Source organism: Molothrus aeneus, chromosome 8 (assembly GCF_037042795.1).
Source record: "Molothrus aeneus isolate 106 chromosome 8, BPBGC_Maene_1.0, whole genome shotgun sequence".
Lineage (NCBI taxonomy): Eukaryota > Metazoa > Chordata > Aves > Passeriformes > Icteridae > Molothrus > Molothrus aeneus.
This window is the reverse complement of record NC_089653.1, coordinates 3,902,009-3,915,669: the sequence shown is the minus strand read 5'-3', so window position 1 is coordinate 3,915,669 and position 13,661 is coordinate 3,902,009. Positions and strand designations below refer to the sequence as shown.

Genomic DNA, 13,661 nt, shown 5'->3' with positions numbered 1-13,661 from the left:
TTAGGGTAAGTTACAGCTAGGGAAAGCTTCCATGTCATTAATAACAACCACCATCTTTTTAATGTTTAATACATCAGAAATCAGAGCAAACACATTTTGCTGTGATTTCTCCTTTTCTCCTCAGTTCTCAATCTCTAAAATTGTTCAATAAATGAGAGTCATGCTGAACACTTAATTGCTTAGCAGTAGGTATTGCAAATAGATTTTACCTTAACTTTAGCTTACCTGGGCTGAAAACTTCTGTTGTTCTGCTCTTTCCCTGGAATTCATCTCATCACATACCTTTGAAGCAAGTTCAGGAGTTGTATTAGAAAATAAATTTTGATCTAAAAATAACTGCAAAAAATAGTATATTGTGTGTTTATTGATGCCTTTAGAGCTTCCCCATGTTTGTGCCATTAATTTAATCTTTTCTTCTTTGGGAAACCATCAGTGGGAGCCCAGAAGGATCTAATGTGTTCTGTTTGCAGGATCCACTTCTTTGGCTGTAAGTACTTCTAGATGGAAGAAAAGAATACTAATTTGTACTTAGCTGTTCCTGGAATTTTACTCTTGCATGAGAATGGTAACCATTGTATTTATCCACTGAAATCCTATTTGCACTTTCTTCTTCTTCCAGATCATAATGTGATTTTACTTTCATGCCAAGGAACGATTGTTAACTGGTACTTTGCTGGGTTTTTAAGAGATTGGTTTGATCTTTTATGCTTTGTCTTCACATATTCTAATGAGAGAACCATACAAATTCAAGTTGATTTCAATAGAGTACCTGAAGTTATACAAGAGGAACAGTGGAACAGGGGCCTGAATAATGAAGCTCCAGGACAACCTAAGGGCATGAACAAGGTGTAAGATTCTTGTCACCAAGATTCATGTTGTTTGCACAAAGTAGATGTCAATATGTACACAACATATGTTTGTCAATCTTTTCACTGATAATAATACAATTCTAAATATTAGTTTTGCTCTTGGTTTGGAATGAGACAGCTGGAACAAAATGAAATCTGAAGTCCCTCAAGTCAGCCAAAGCTTGGGCTTTGTCCTGGAGGGTGCTGTGACACCCAGGTGACCTGGCAGCCAGCAAAGGGAGAGGCTGTCCTGTGTTTTTGGATTAAAATGCAGATTGTGGAGATGGCATCATGAGAGGTCACCCAAAGCTCAGTTAACACAGCAGCCTTGTCACTTTGATATTTTCTGAAAAATTCCTTCGCCAGGATTTCTTCTCCTGGGAAGATGAGCAGCCTCAGTTTCTCCATGTTTTGCTCCTCTGGAATGTGGTCTGGAGATTGTTTATCCAAACATGTGAAATCCTTTTAATTTAAGACCAATAATCACCAGCTGTGTTGGACTCTGAGGAGTCAGTCACGAGCTTTCATTATTCATGCCTTTCTAACCTTCTGATGTATCCTTTCTCTTTCTTTAGTATAGTTTTAGTATATCACTTTTTTTTAATATAACATAATATCATGAATTAATAAACCAGCTTTCTGAGAACTTGGAGTCAAATTCTCATCTCTCACCTCGTCCTGAGGACCTCACAACACCACACAGCCTCACCCTAAAACAAGCTGTAGGTGGCTGAAACAACTCTTGTAAGATGGGCTGTGCTGGAGTCCAGATTTGGAGCTGGGGATTGTCACAGGGCTGTATCAAATGCCACTGCCAGTGTGGTGGCTTCACTGTCAGACCTCCTGGGCATCATTCCCTTTGTTGCTCTCTCTTTTCTGGTGGCACTGCCATTGTCTGTTGCCTCTGTCCCGGCTGGAAACAATTCTTTCTACAGCAGCAATTTGATTTTCATGCCCAAGCATCACTGGGTGTGATTATCACTACTGTAGGAGCACCCTTGGTGCAAGGAGGATTTATTAGACATGATTAATAAGCACAAATAATTTATCTGGTGTCACCCAGTATCCCATGTCCCTCAGAGCTCAGCCTTGTGCACCAAGAGTTGCAAATGTCCTTCAATGCCTGTTTGAATACACAGCAGCAATAACCCAGGGCTGATAATAATAGTCCTAAAGCAAGCACTAAACCAGGGGAAAGCTGGTTCCAGCTGAGTGTGGTGTGGTATTTTTGATGCAGGAAGGGAGAATAATTCCAGTTGGGTACGTACATGAATGCAGATGTGATTTGGATGGCACGAACAGGACATTTAGAAATGGAAAAAATGGAAATCTCATTATCCTGACAGTAATTCAGGACTATTACAGGGAAGCTCAGGAGCTTTAATCAGTAACAGTGTATTAGCATGACAGAGTTAATGGTGATAAAGTAAAAGATACTGATTAAAGAACATTTTTCTCCACCTAAGATCTGCCACTTACTGTATCCAAACACATCAGTGGGCCAAATCCTGCCTGGGATTTGCTGAACCCTTCTCCCCAAGGGGAGCATAGGTGGGTTTGCCTCCTGTCCTTGTCTGCTTGGCAGCAGCAAAGAAAATCACATATATATATATATATGTACACATATGGTATCTGTTACCTCAGAAAGGTTCTTCTCTGGCTTCTTTCAAACCCCACTTTATTATCTCCATGCCATGGGGGCTGTTTTGCAGGTGTAGTCCCCATAGGAATGGGCATGGGGAGGCAGATGTGGAGGCCCATATGGAACACAGAGCTGCTGCAGCAGGGCTCTCCTGGTGCCACAGGGCTTCTAGCAGCTTCTCTGGGTGTTTAACAGCCCATGGTTATCTCCAGCTAAAAATAAGGCCTGGGAAGAATTAGCTGGCTTCCCTGAGCAGCAAGAAGTGCTGACTTTCTGTGTCAGTTCAAAGTTATTCCTGGGGATGAATTAGCCCTTGTTCTGACCACATGTGCTAGAATGGGTTCCCTGACTCTGCTGCTGCCTCAGCAGCCAAATGCCAACGTGCATCAGGAGTCAGAGCCTCCAGGAGGAGATCTCTGACCCTGGCTGCTTGGATCAAGCTTTGCAAAGTGTCTTTTCCTTGTGCAAAATACCTGGGGGCTTAAAATCATAATGGTGAAATAGTTTCAAATGCAACCAGCATTTCTCCTGCTTAAATAAACTCTGAGGAACAGCCTTGTTCATTAGCAGGAAGATTTATAATGAAAACAGAAGCTGCAAAAGGATATTCAGGCTGCCATCAGCAGCTTTGGTAGGACCAGAAAAGGCAGGGCAGGATCTTTAAACACACAGCCCATTAAACACACAGACCACAAGTGTTTTGTTCTGTGTCTATTTAAATCAGAGTAAAAATACACCAACAGAGGGAACAGATTGGCTTTTAAAATATTCCATGAGATAAACAACAGCTTTGGCTATGTCCAACCAAATGAATTTTACCTTATGAGAAGTTTAAGTAGTCTCAGAGGTCAGGGGAAATGTTAAGGGTGGCACAAGCTGAGCTGCTTTGTAAACTTGTTCTGTGAAAATAAGCAACATTGGTTACATAGAATCACAGAAGGGACCTTAAAGCTCATCTCATTCCACCCCTGCCATGGCAGGGACACCTTCCACTGTCCCAGGCTGCTCCAAGCCCTGTCCAGCCTGGCCTTGGGCACTGCCAGGGATCCAGGGGCAGCCCCAGCTGCTCCGGGCACCTTGTGCCAGGGCCTGCCCACCCTGCCAGGGAAGGATTTGTTCCTAATAGCTGATCTAGACCTACTCCCCCTTGTCCTGTCACTCCATGGTTTGCAGTCAGAGGATCTCCTTCAACCCTGAAGTTCTTCTCAGGCTGAAATTATAGAGAGGCTAAATCAGAGGCTTTAGGAAAGGAACAAGTTGCAACCTTTTAGTGGAAAGGGGAGTATTTCACAGTTAGTTAGAAGAGCCAAGTGTCACCTTTTTTTATTTTAATCTTATTCCAACCCCGTGATTTCCCAAAAATAGACTCACTCACCAAGAACGTCACATTCATCTTGGTTCAGCTAATGATATTTATACTTTTATATTGGATGGGATTAATTTTCCCATCCTGTTAATGCAGCATGTGATCATTAACTACCTTTACTGCACGCATAGACATATATTTTCTGTGTCAGAAAGGAAAGCAACTGGCATTTTAAATTACTGAGTGATAATTGTAGGTGGCTGTTTTCCATAGTGCTTAAGGAATTCCTTTCATTGTGATAAATGAGTATAAGACTCCCTTTTTACACAGAATCAGTTCACAAGTGAATTTATTCGACAGTCACAGATTGTGGGTCTACTGAAGAACATTTTCCACAAAGGTGCCTGTGTTCATGTAGTGAACATGTGTAACAGCACCTTATGAAGGAGAGGCACTGAAACTTCCCAAATGATGGGTTTGGGTACTAACACCTTGTATAACTAATGCTGCAGCTCACATCCTGCCCAATTTCACTGAGCCTTATTTCACATCCACAGCTCAAGAAGTGCAGGGAGTGCCTGAGCAAAAAGAGATCTAATGACAAGCAGGGTAAATTATTATCCTGGCATTTTAAGTAAAATGTTTTACAAAATCGATTTGCAGCCATGCGCCATTAACGTATCAGCTGCAAAAGTGAATTCCAGCATGGGGAATCTGCCAAAACCAAGAGATTTTATCCTGACAGGAGTGAAACAAACAGACATTCAATCAGGGTAGATGTCAGGAAAGCCAAGAGAAATAAGAACTCCATTCTACACAGCACTGTTTCCCAAGACATAAAAGCAGTGATTAAAAAAGAGACCCTGCCACTTGTGAAACTCTAAAGCTTGAGTTCATGGCTCCTGAATGGAGCAGTGCCTTCCACAAAACCATCACAGCCCCTGCAACCTCCCACAGAAAGCAAGAGCAAAACTGCTGGGCTTTGACCACGTTATCAGGCAGCACCTCCCACGTGCAGCTTGTTTCTGTGCACAGGGGTTTGTTTCCTCAGCCACAACAACACAGAAAATTGAAAACAGAAAAACACTATTTTTCCTGTCAAATAGAAATTTGAGTTTACCTGTCAAACATGAATTGGAGTTACCTTCAAAGGAAGGTATTTGAGTTTTGCTTCACAGGAAGCTTTCCCATCTCTTCTATTCAGTCTTGCACTGGTCCCTCATTCATGGCCTCTTTCAGGGAGGTTCCTAAACCCTCCTGGGGTCTGTCCTGGGGCTGCTGGCTTAGTGGGCATGGTGATGTGCCATCAAAGGTTAGAGACCTTGGAGACCTTTTCCAGCCATAAGGACTGTGTGACTGTGTGATTCCATGGAAGGTGTGCTAGCCCACTCCCACCCTGAACCCCCCAGCTGCAGTCTGGGGTCAGGGGCCATTGGTCCCTCCCTGTTGCTACCAGGAAAGGTTTGGCTTTGACTGCTTGTAACCAAACACCTGCAAACACCAAGCATCCTGAAGAGGGGTAAAACATCCCATTCACTGTTTAATTTTGAGTTGGAGTGGATTCTCCATGCACACCTAAAGAAAATAAGATGTTTTTCATAGCTTTCTGCTTTCAGCACAGGACTCAAAGCCATTCCCAAAGCAGGACATGGCAGCACCATTCCTCCACCCCTGCTGTGTCCAGATCCATGCCCCAAGCACTGTTGCAATGGGCAGCCCTTTTCAAGCCTGTGTAAAGAAGAGTAAATGACTTTACCTTAATGAATGGTAAAGCCCAGCCCACAGCTCCCTTTTCCTTTATCCAGGCTCCCAGGGTCACTGACACGCGCTGATTCGGAGGGGCAAGCACACAAAAGTTTTTAATTTGTTACTCCTGTCCTCAATGAGGATGTTAAGGATTTTCCAGACAAAAGACCAAGACTCAGCTAGCCCCAGCTGAATGCCTCTTTCTGTTCATTTGCCTTTTGTGGTGTAACTGCTAACAGTGCTAAAAGAAAGAGCCTGATGACTGATGTGCTGCTTCATTCCCGTTATTGGAATCTGTGCTCTGAAACACAGGATCAGCTGAGCCCTGGGCAGAGCTGGGAACACAACACCACATTTCCTCTGCAAAGCTCTGTTTGCCACCAGCCTCAGCCTGGCTTTGGGTGGGGCAAAACCTTTCCAAAATGATATGTTTTGTTTGCAACCCACACTGCCTGGGAAGCATAAAAACTGCACAATATCTAAGAGCCAAAACCAGAATGTGGGTGCAAGGAGCAGATTTGAGTGTGAGAGTTACCAAGGGTGCCCTCAGTAACTTCACAGACAGCACCAGGCTGGCTGGAGTGTGGCTGTGCTGGAGGGATCTGAAGAGGGCTCAGGACAGGCTGGATCCATGGGCTGAGGTTCACCAAGGCCAAGTGCTGGGTCCTGCCCTGGCTCAGCCCAGGCCCTGCAGCTCCAGGCTGGGCAGAGGGGCTGGAAAGGGCCCCTGGGGAAAGGCCCTGGGGGCTGTGCCAGGGCTGGACAGGAGCCCAGGGGTGCCCAGGGGGCACGAGGCCAATGGCCCCTGGCTGTGCCAGCCATGGGGTGGCCACAGGCCCAGGGCAGGGCCTGTCCCCTGGGCTGGCCCTGCTGAGGGACCTGAGGGCTGTGTCCAGCTCTGGGCCCTCCTGGCCAGAGAGCCCTGGAGGGGCTGGAGCGTGTCCAGGGCAGGGAACGGAGCTGGGGAAAGGGCTGGAGCCCCAGGAGGGGCTGAGGGAGCTGGGAAGGGGCTGAGCCTGGAGCAAAGGAGGCTCAGGGGGCCCTTGTGGCTCTGCACAACTCCCTGCCAGGAGGGGACAGCCAGGGGGGGCCGGGCTGTGCTGCCAGGGAACAGGGACAGGACAAGGGCAAAGGGCCTCAAGCTGGGCCAGGGGAGGCTCAGCTTGGACAGCAGCAGCAATTTCTGCATGCAAAGGGTGCTCAGGCCTTGGCAGGGGCTGCCCAGGGAGCTTTGCAGTGCCCAGCCCTGCAGGTGTCCCAGCAAGGGCTGGAGGTGGCACTCAGTGCTCTGGGCTGGGGACAAGGTGGGCACTGGGCACAGCTGGGACTCCATGGGCTGGCAGGGATTTTCCAGCCTCAGGGACCCTGGGGTTCTGGGATTCTATGATTGTGTGACAACTGGTATGGACTGCCCTTGCTTCCAGAACCATGAGGTACCTTTGGCAGGGCTGCAGCCAACAACAAGCACCTGACTTCATTCTAATGTTGAAGGGACTGGGAGTTCACTCTCAATATTTGCCTCTCCTCTTGTAAGAGTGTATTGGCAAGTATAGTAATTTCCTTGGCTTCCTAATGCCTCACCTTCTCTCAAGTCTAGAGGACATGAAAGCTAAACTTCATAAAACAGGGTAGTGAAGAGCAGGTAGGGAAGCAAAGTGAGCACCAGTGAGTTGTTACATCCTGCATAAAAAATAAAGTGACAAAAGTTAACTCGTCCAGATCAGAAAAAAATTTTGAACTGTACTTAAATTGCCTCCAAACTTCTTGAAATAATTCCCTAGAAACCAGGCTTTTACAAGGAGACAGACATTAGCATGGCCTTCACTCTTCTAAGGGCAAGTGAAGGTGATCAGCATTTTTAAAAGAAAATAAAAATTCTGAACTCCAATAGAAAACACAGAAGGAATTGAAAAGCAGTATCACAAAGATAATTTACTGCCTTAGAATTAGGAGAAATGTTACCAGACAACATTTTGTTTCCAGAATCTATTAAAAACTTGCCTTGGTCATGAAGAAAATCTGTGTTAGATGACTGTGTTAATTTTAGAAAGCTGCTGACCAGCTGTGACTGTACATCTGCTGAATAACTTGGCAAGCTGCCCCTGTTTCCAGTCCTTCGTCCTGAATGATTTAATAAGATGTGGCTTTGAATGCAGCGTGATACAGTTGGACTCATTTCATGCCAACTCCTGACACTGATTTTTTCAGAAGCTCTTTCAGAGCTTTTCCAGCCCTGTTTTCCTGCAGGGATGGATGGCTCTGGTCAGGGGAAATCACACTCTTGTTGTTACTATAACATCCCTTTTGTCTTGGGCAAGAGCTGGCTTGTAAAAGAGCGCTGCAGGCTGGAACCTCTGGCTGGAGGCAGAGGAGAAGAACAGGGAACAGGATGGAAACATCCCATGTCACCAAGCACCTCCTTGATTGAGATCCTCAGTCAAGCACCTCACTGAGATTGAGCACCTCACTGAGACTGCTGAATGCATCTGAGGTCAGCTGGGTCATTTACTATATCAATGCTGTGAGGGTCCACAAAGGAGGAATGATGAGGAGGACTCCATTGATATCAGAAGGCTAATTAATTACTTTATTCTACTATATTATCCTATACATCTAAAATTGAATCTGCCAAGCACTCAACCCTGCCCACCTTGCACACTCTGCACTGAATTCTTGTGACTGTCAGCTGACAGTCTCAACACACACACACTCTTGGCCCTGATAGGCCAAGGAAACAAAACATCCTCACTTTGGGTAAACAATCTCCACATTGCATTCCACTTTGGCACAGCACAGGCACAGCAAATGAGATAAGAATTGTGTTTTCTTTCTCTGAGGTTCAGAGAATGTGAATCCCAGAAATCCTTGGGAAGAACTGTGCCTTGCTTTTCTCTGTGAAGAGAAATGTGGAGCTACAATTTACTGCTGGAAGGCTGCTCCCAAAGCATCCCTCTCCAGCTGAGAGTCCTCCTGATGTGCCATCCATGTTCACTCATGTCTGGTTTGCAGACTCTTGAGTGCCCTCTCAGAAGCTGTGCACCATCAGCAGTGCTTCCCTGCAGCCCTGCCCATGGGTGGTTGTGGCCATCCACAGTGGGGAGTGTTAATCTCTTCCTGTGTGCTGATAATGTCACTTCTGACCTGCCCCAAACTCCTGTTTGCCATTAGGTGGCCGTGCCACACCCAGGGCTCCCAGCTCCCTGGAGATCTGCTGGTCTGTTCAAGCCTTTCTCTTCCTTTGTCCTTCTGAGCTTTGGAGTTTGCAGCAGAAATCCCTGCTTGCTGCAAGAATTGCTCACTGTTAAACTTCATCCTATCTCTGACTTGTTCTCTGTTCTGGGGCACTGCCAAGCTTTGTGCTGTCAGCAAACTTCCTTACCCTGGTCTTCTTTGGGCCATCCAAGCCCAAACCCTGTCTGACAGAACCATACTAAAAAGAACTGGATTAATTAATTAATTAATTAATTGCTCTTGCTGGTTCATAGAATTCCAGAATCCCTGAGGCTGGAAAATCCCTGCCAGCCCATGGAGTGCCAGCTGTGCCCAGTGCCCACCTTGTGCCCAGCCCAGAGCCCTGAGTGCCACCTCCAGCCCTTGCTGTGCCACCTGCAGGGCTGGGCACTGCAAAGCTCCCTGGGCAGCCCCTGCCAAGGCCTGAGCACCCTTTGCATGCAGAAATTGCTGCTGCTGTCCAAGCTGAGCCTCCCCTGGCCCAGCTTGAGGTCCTTTCCCCTTGTCCTGTCCAGTTCTTAGATGATTGACTATCCTGAATAGTCCCTTGCCTTTAGCATGCCTGAATCTTTGAGCTTTCTTTGTGCCTGTATTTTGGTGAAAATACAACCAAGAAATTTACCTTTCCATATATAGAGCACAGGTCCACATAGTTTCTGTAGTTTCTGTCTTCCTCTTACTTATGTGGAAAAGGAAACTCTTATTTAAATTTACTTTTACCCTTGGAAAACCCAGTTTGGCTGGGTTTTGAGGCTTTCTGAATTTATCTCTGGGTTTTTGAATCTCCAAGCTGTTCCAAAGCCTGACATAGGGTTATGCTACAGAACTGGAAGGGCCTGCCATGTTCCAGAAAGGCAACCACATAATTATGGGGTGGCCATGCTGACAATGTTGCCCACACAGGGTGAAGCCACACTGCAAGACCAGAAACTCTGCTTGCAAAGAGGTCAAACCACTTGGGATCCCCAGAGGTTTCTGTGTTTTCTGAGGGAACAGCACTGCATCACACACTTTGAAATGGTGCTGTGCCCGAGGGGAGAGCATGTGGAGCACTCTCTCTCCATCAGGACAGCATGGGTGAGGTCTGAATTCAGCCCTTTCTGCAGAAAGCAGTAATTATGTGTGCCATTCCTTTTCCAGTTCTCTCACTGCTAACCAAAATGTGGCATCAGCTATGGAAAAACCCATTGTTTTCCTTGTGAGAATAAACTGTCCCTACTCACACACACACATGAGGCAGAGGACTGCCCAGAAGAGCAGAAAGTGTTTCTGGAGAGCCCACACCCCAAAAGGAGCAGCAGGGACCTGGCATACACTCAGCTGGGGACACAGGAAAATTTGGGTTTTCTCTCCTTTCACTGCTAAAGAAATACACTTCCATTAATGGCAATTACAGGCCAGCAAAGCAGTGAGGAGCAGAAGGGTTTATAAGAAAAAAAAAAGTGTTTTCAGAAGAGGTTGGTACATTACCTCTCTCAGTTGCATTTTGAATAGAGCTTGGTTTGGAAATGGATGTACCGCTACAGAAAATCCATAGATGAAGCAGAAATGAGGAAATTATTCAGGACAGGGCTATTTGATTGCACTGCAAGAGAACAAAAAAAAATGCTGCTGTGGAAATGTGAGCCATGAACTCACCACCCTCAGCAGCACCAGACTAAAGATGGAAAGAAAAAATAAAAACAATAAAGGAAAACAAAACAGAAGAGAAAACAATCTGATAATGTTGCATTTGGAACAGGCACATTTGTAAATGGTTTTGGCCTCCAACTTAGATGTAAAGAAGCCACAAAGACCAAAAAAAGAACATCACAATACTTGTGGAGGGTGAAAATGGCAATGTGGCTGTTGTGTAAATGCTTTGTCCAGAGTTTTGGGATATGAGCTACAGGGGTTGCGACTCCTCATGGAATATCATCTTCTTGATAAGATTTTCCCTGTCCTAATAGAAAACATCCTGTGAAACCATCAAAATACATTGATGGGATACCATAGGCTGTGATGATTTAATGTGATGTGAGAGGAGCAAGGAAGGGATCCCATGGAGGGTGACTGTCTGCCCTTGACAACTCAGCACACAGAAGTCCCTTTGTGGAACAGAAACGAGGATTACAAACCAGTTTTTGTTTAATTACCTTTTAACTTCACATTTACAGTCTGTGACAGAAAACTCCTTGAGTTCTCTTTTTCTCCCTCACAGCAGCTCACAGGCACACTATAATATGAAAAATATTATATGTAATATGCAAAATCCTTTTCCTACTAAAACCAACTACAAATTCCTTGCAGTGAATAATTATGCAGAAAATGGAATGGGTATTTTTCTCAGTATTTATCAAATACCCTCAATAGGTTTCAAAGCAACACTGCATGTAGTCTCATGCTGGTTTTGTTATAAAAGATGATATGCTAGAAGTGATTTGTGGGAGATATGTCTAATATAAACTAAATGAGCCACAGGAAAGGGGCCAAATAGCCCTGGACAGAGTCACTGGGAGACAGCTGACTCACACTGCCCTGCTCTAACAGAGAGCCCATAACTTTGCCCAGAAGCTTTAAACCACTTATTAATTCCCATATTTTCTTTTCCCTTTCTCTTTCACCATTACAGGCTTTCCCTACCCTGTTTGAGCCATAGCACACTCTTGCACTAACACTTTATTTGGATGTTGAGGAGGTGGGAGACAGGTGAGGCACACACTTTCCAACAGAATTTCACTAGTGGACTAAATAGATCATGAAAATTTATTTATTCACTGAAAATTCTCAGCTGCAGAAGCAATAGCCTGAATAAGCAGGCAGGGAGTAAAGTCTGACTCTGAATAAAACACAGGTTTCCCCTGGATGTGCTGTGGGCCAAAAGCTCAGATGACTCTGTTTCCTTAGCTACAAGCTGGTATCTATTCAGTAGTGAGGGATTAGCTGAAAATGGGTATAATCAGCATGGGGATGTTTTGCTTATGCTTTTGCCCAAACTGTTTTATAACCTGATGTGTCACCACTGCACTGCTCAGGCTTTTCCACAGGATGCTTCTTTTTATCCTTTGCTTTTCTAAGCCTCTCTAAGCTTTTCTGGATGGGTGATTACAATGCCATCATTCCATGCTGCCAGCAGTGCCAGTGGGATGTGACTGAGTGTCTGCAGGGAGGGGCAGAGCAGGGCCCAGGCTCTGCTCCGGGGCCCAGCAATGGCCCCAGAGCCACGGGCAGGGCCTGAGCCCAGCAATTGCCCTGCACAGGAGGCACAACTTCTGCCCTGGGCACTGCCCAGCCCTGAGCACATTGCCCACACAGCCTGGGGGCTCTCCTCCCTGGGGCTGGGCCACAGCTGGGTGCACACAATGCTGTGCCCTGGCCTCTGGGATGGCCCTGCTGGAGCAGGGAGGGGACACCAGGTGCCCACTGAGCTCCTGCAGCCTCACACACCCTGGCATCCTGCCTTTATAACCAATACTGGTGGCTCTCTGGACACAGCTCCCAGCTGGAAGCATCCCTGGCTGCAGACTTTGTGCTCCCACTTGTTTTCACACAGCTGCTCATTCCTACCTGCTCTTGTTGGGAACTAAAAAAGGGAGTTAAAAGGAGTTGGACTCTTCTGAGGAGACTCAGGGGTGTCTTTATTATGCCATAATTCCCTGACAGGATGGTGCAGCCTGGGGGACATCAGGGTCTGGTCCCAGGGAACAGGGACAGGACAAGGGCAAAGGGCCTCAAGCTGGGCCAGGGGAGGCTCAGCTTGGACAGCAGCAGCAATTTCTGCATGCAAAGGGTGCTCAGGCCTTGGCAGGGGCTGCCCAGGGAGCTTTGCAGTGCCCAGCCCTGCAGGTGTCCCAGCAAGGGCTGGAGGTGGCACTCAGGGCTCTGGGCTGGGGACAAGGTGGGCACTGGGCACAGCTGGCACTCCATGGGCTGGGAACACTTTTCTCACCTCAATGACCCTTGGATTCTGTGGTTTGCTGATCTATGTGTGTCCCTTCCAGCTCAAGAGATTCTATGGAAATTCCACATGCCCCACGCTATCAACCCCTGCAGCAGCCACCTCCCATTCCCTCACAGCATCACCACCTTACCTTGAGTGCCATCCAGCTGTTTTTTAGCAAAAAAAAGAGCCAAAAACACCTGTGAAAGATCCTTCTTGGCTTTGGTTGCTCATGTTGGAGGATCAAGTGAATTCTGAGGGGAGCTGCAGTCCCTGGCAGTGTTCCTGGTTTGGGATGAATGAAGAAGCAATAAAGAGAAGATTGTACTAACTTTTTAAAAATCTATCTATGCCAGAGCTTCTCTAATGATGGAGATATTCACATCATGGCTGAAATTTTCAAGAGCTCTGAGAAACAGAGCCTAGCTTTAAAGTTATCTTCCACATTCTCACTTGCCCCATTCCCAGCATGGCCTAGGCCCAGGGTTTTGACTGAAGTGGTCTTAATATTTAGCTAATTAGACTAATTTTTTGAATACAACATGGTGGGCATTTGTTAGCAAGTTTCTGCTGTTGCTTTATGCCAACAGATAGATTCTCTAAAACAGGACTCCAAGGGACAGCAGCACATTCTGTTACCAGTTGAACAAGGTGCATTAATAGCAATAGTAAACCTTAAGAGTTGATAATACATTGCACAACTGCAGAGAAGAAAGGGGAGCAATTTTAAATTTTTCAGAACTAGCACATCTTGGATACTTGGTTGTCCTGAGCCCATCTGCTTCACGGGATTTGCTCTGATTTTTACAGACAGAGAAAGACAACATACCTTGTCTCTGTTTCCCTACTGCAGTCCATCCAGTTGTTCTACCTGTACAGAGGAATTAAAGCATTCCCCTCGTGTCTGACTGTGTATCGACTTTTTTGTTTTTACTGAGCTCCGTGAAGCCAGCGAGGCTGCACAGAGGC

At 46.1% G+C, this 13,661-nt stretch overlaps 1 long non-coding RNA gene across 2 annotated transcripts; it reads right to left on the bottom strand.

Annotated features, from left to right (window-relative positions):
- Positions 1–365: 365 nt before the first annotated feature.
- LOC136559746 (uncharacterized) lies at positions 366–12,960 on the bottom strand. 2 transcript variants are annotated; one of them, XR_010784045.1, is made up of 4 exons: positions 12,844–12,960; positions 10,244–10,358; positions 3,310–3,389; positions 366–497 (listed from the first exon to the last, which is right to left on the bottom strand). It is a non-coding gene; the product is annotated as an uncharacterized lncRNA (long non-coding RNA). The 2 variants fall into 2 exon arrangements; XR_010784044.1 differs by lacking the exon at positions 12,844–12,960 and adding an exon at positions 10,909–10,990.
- Positions 12,961–13,661: the final 701 nt, after the last annotated feature.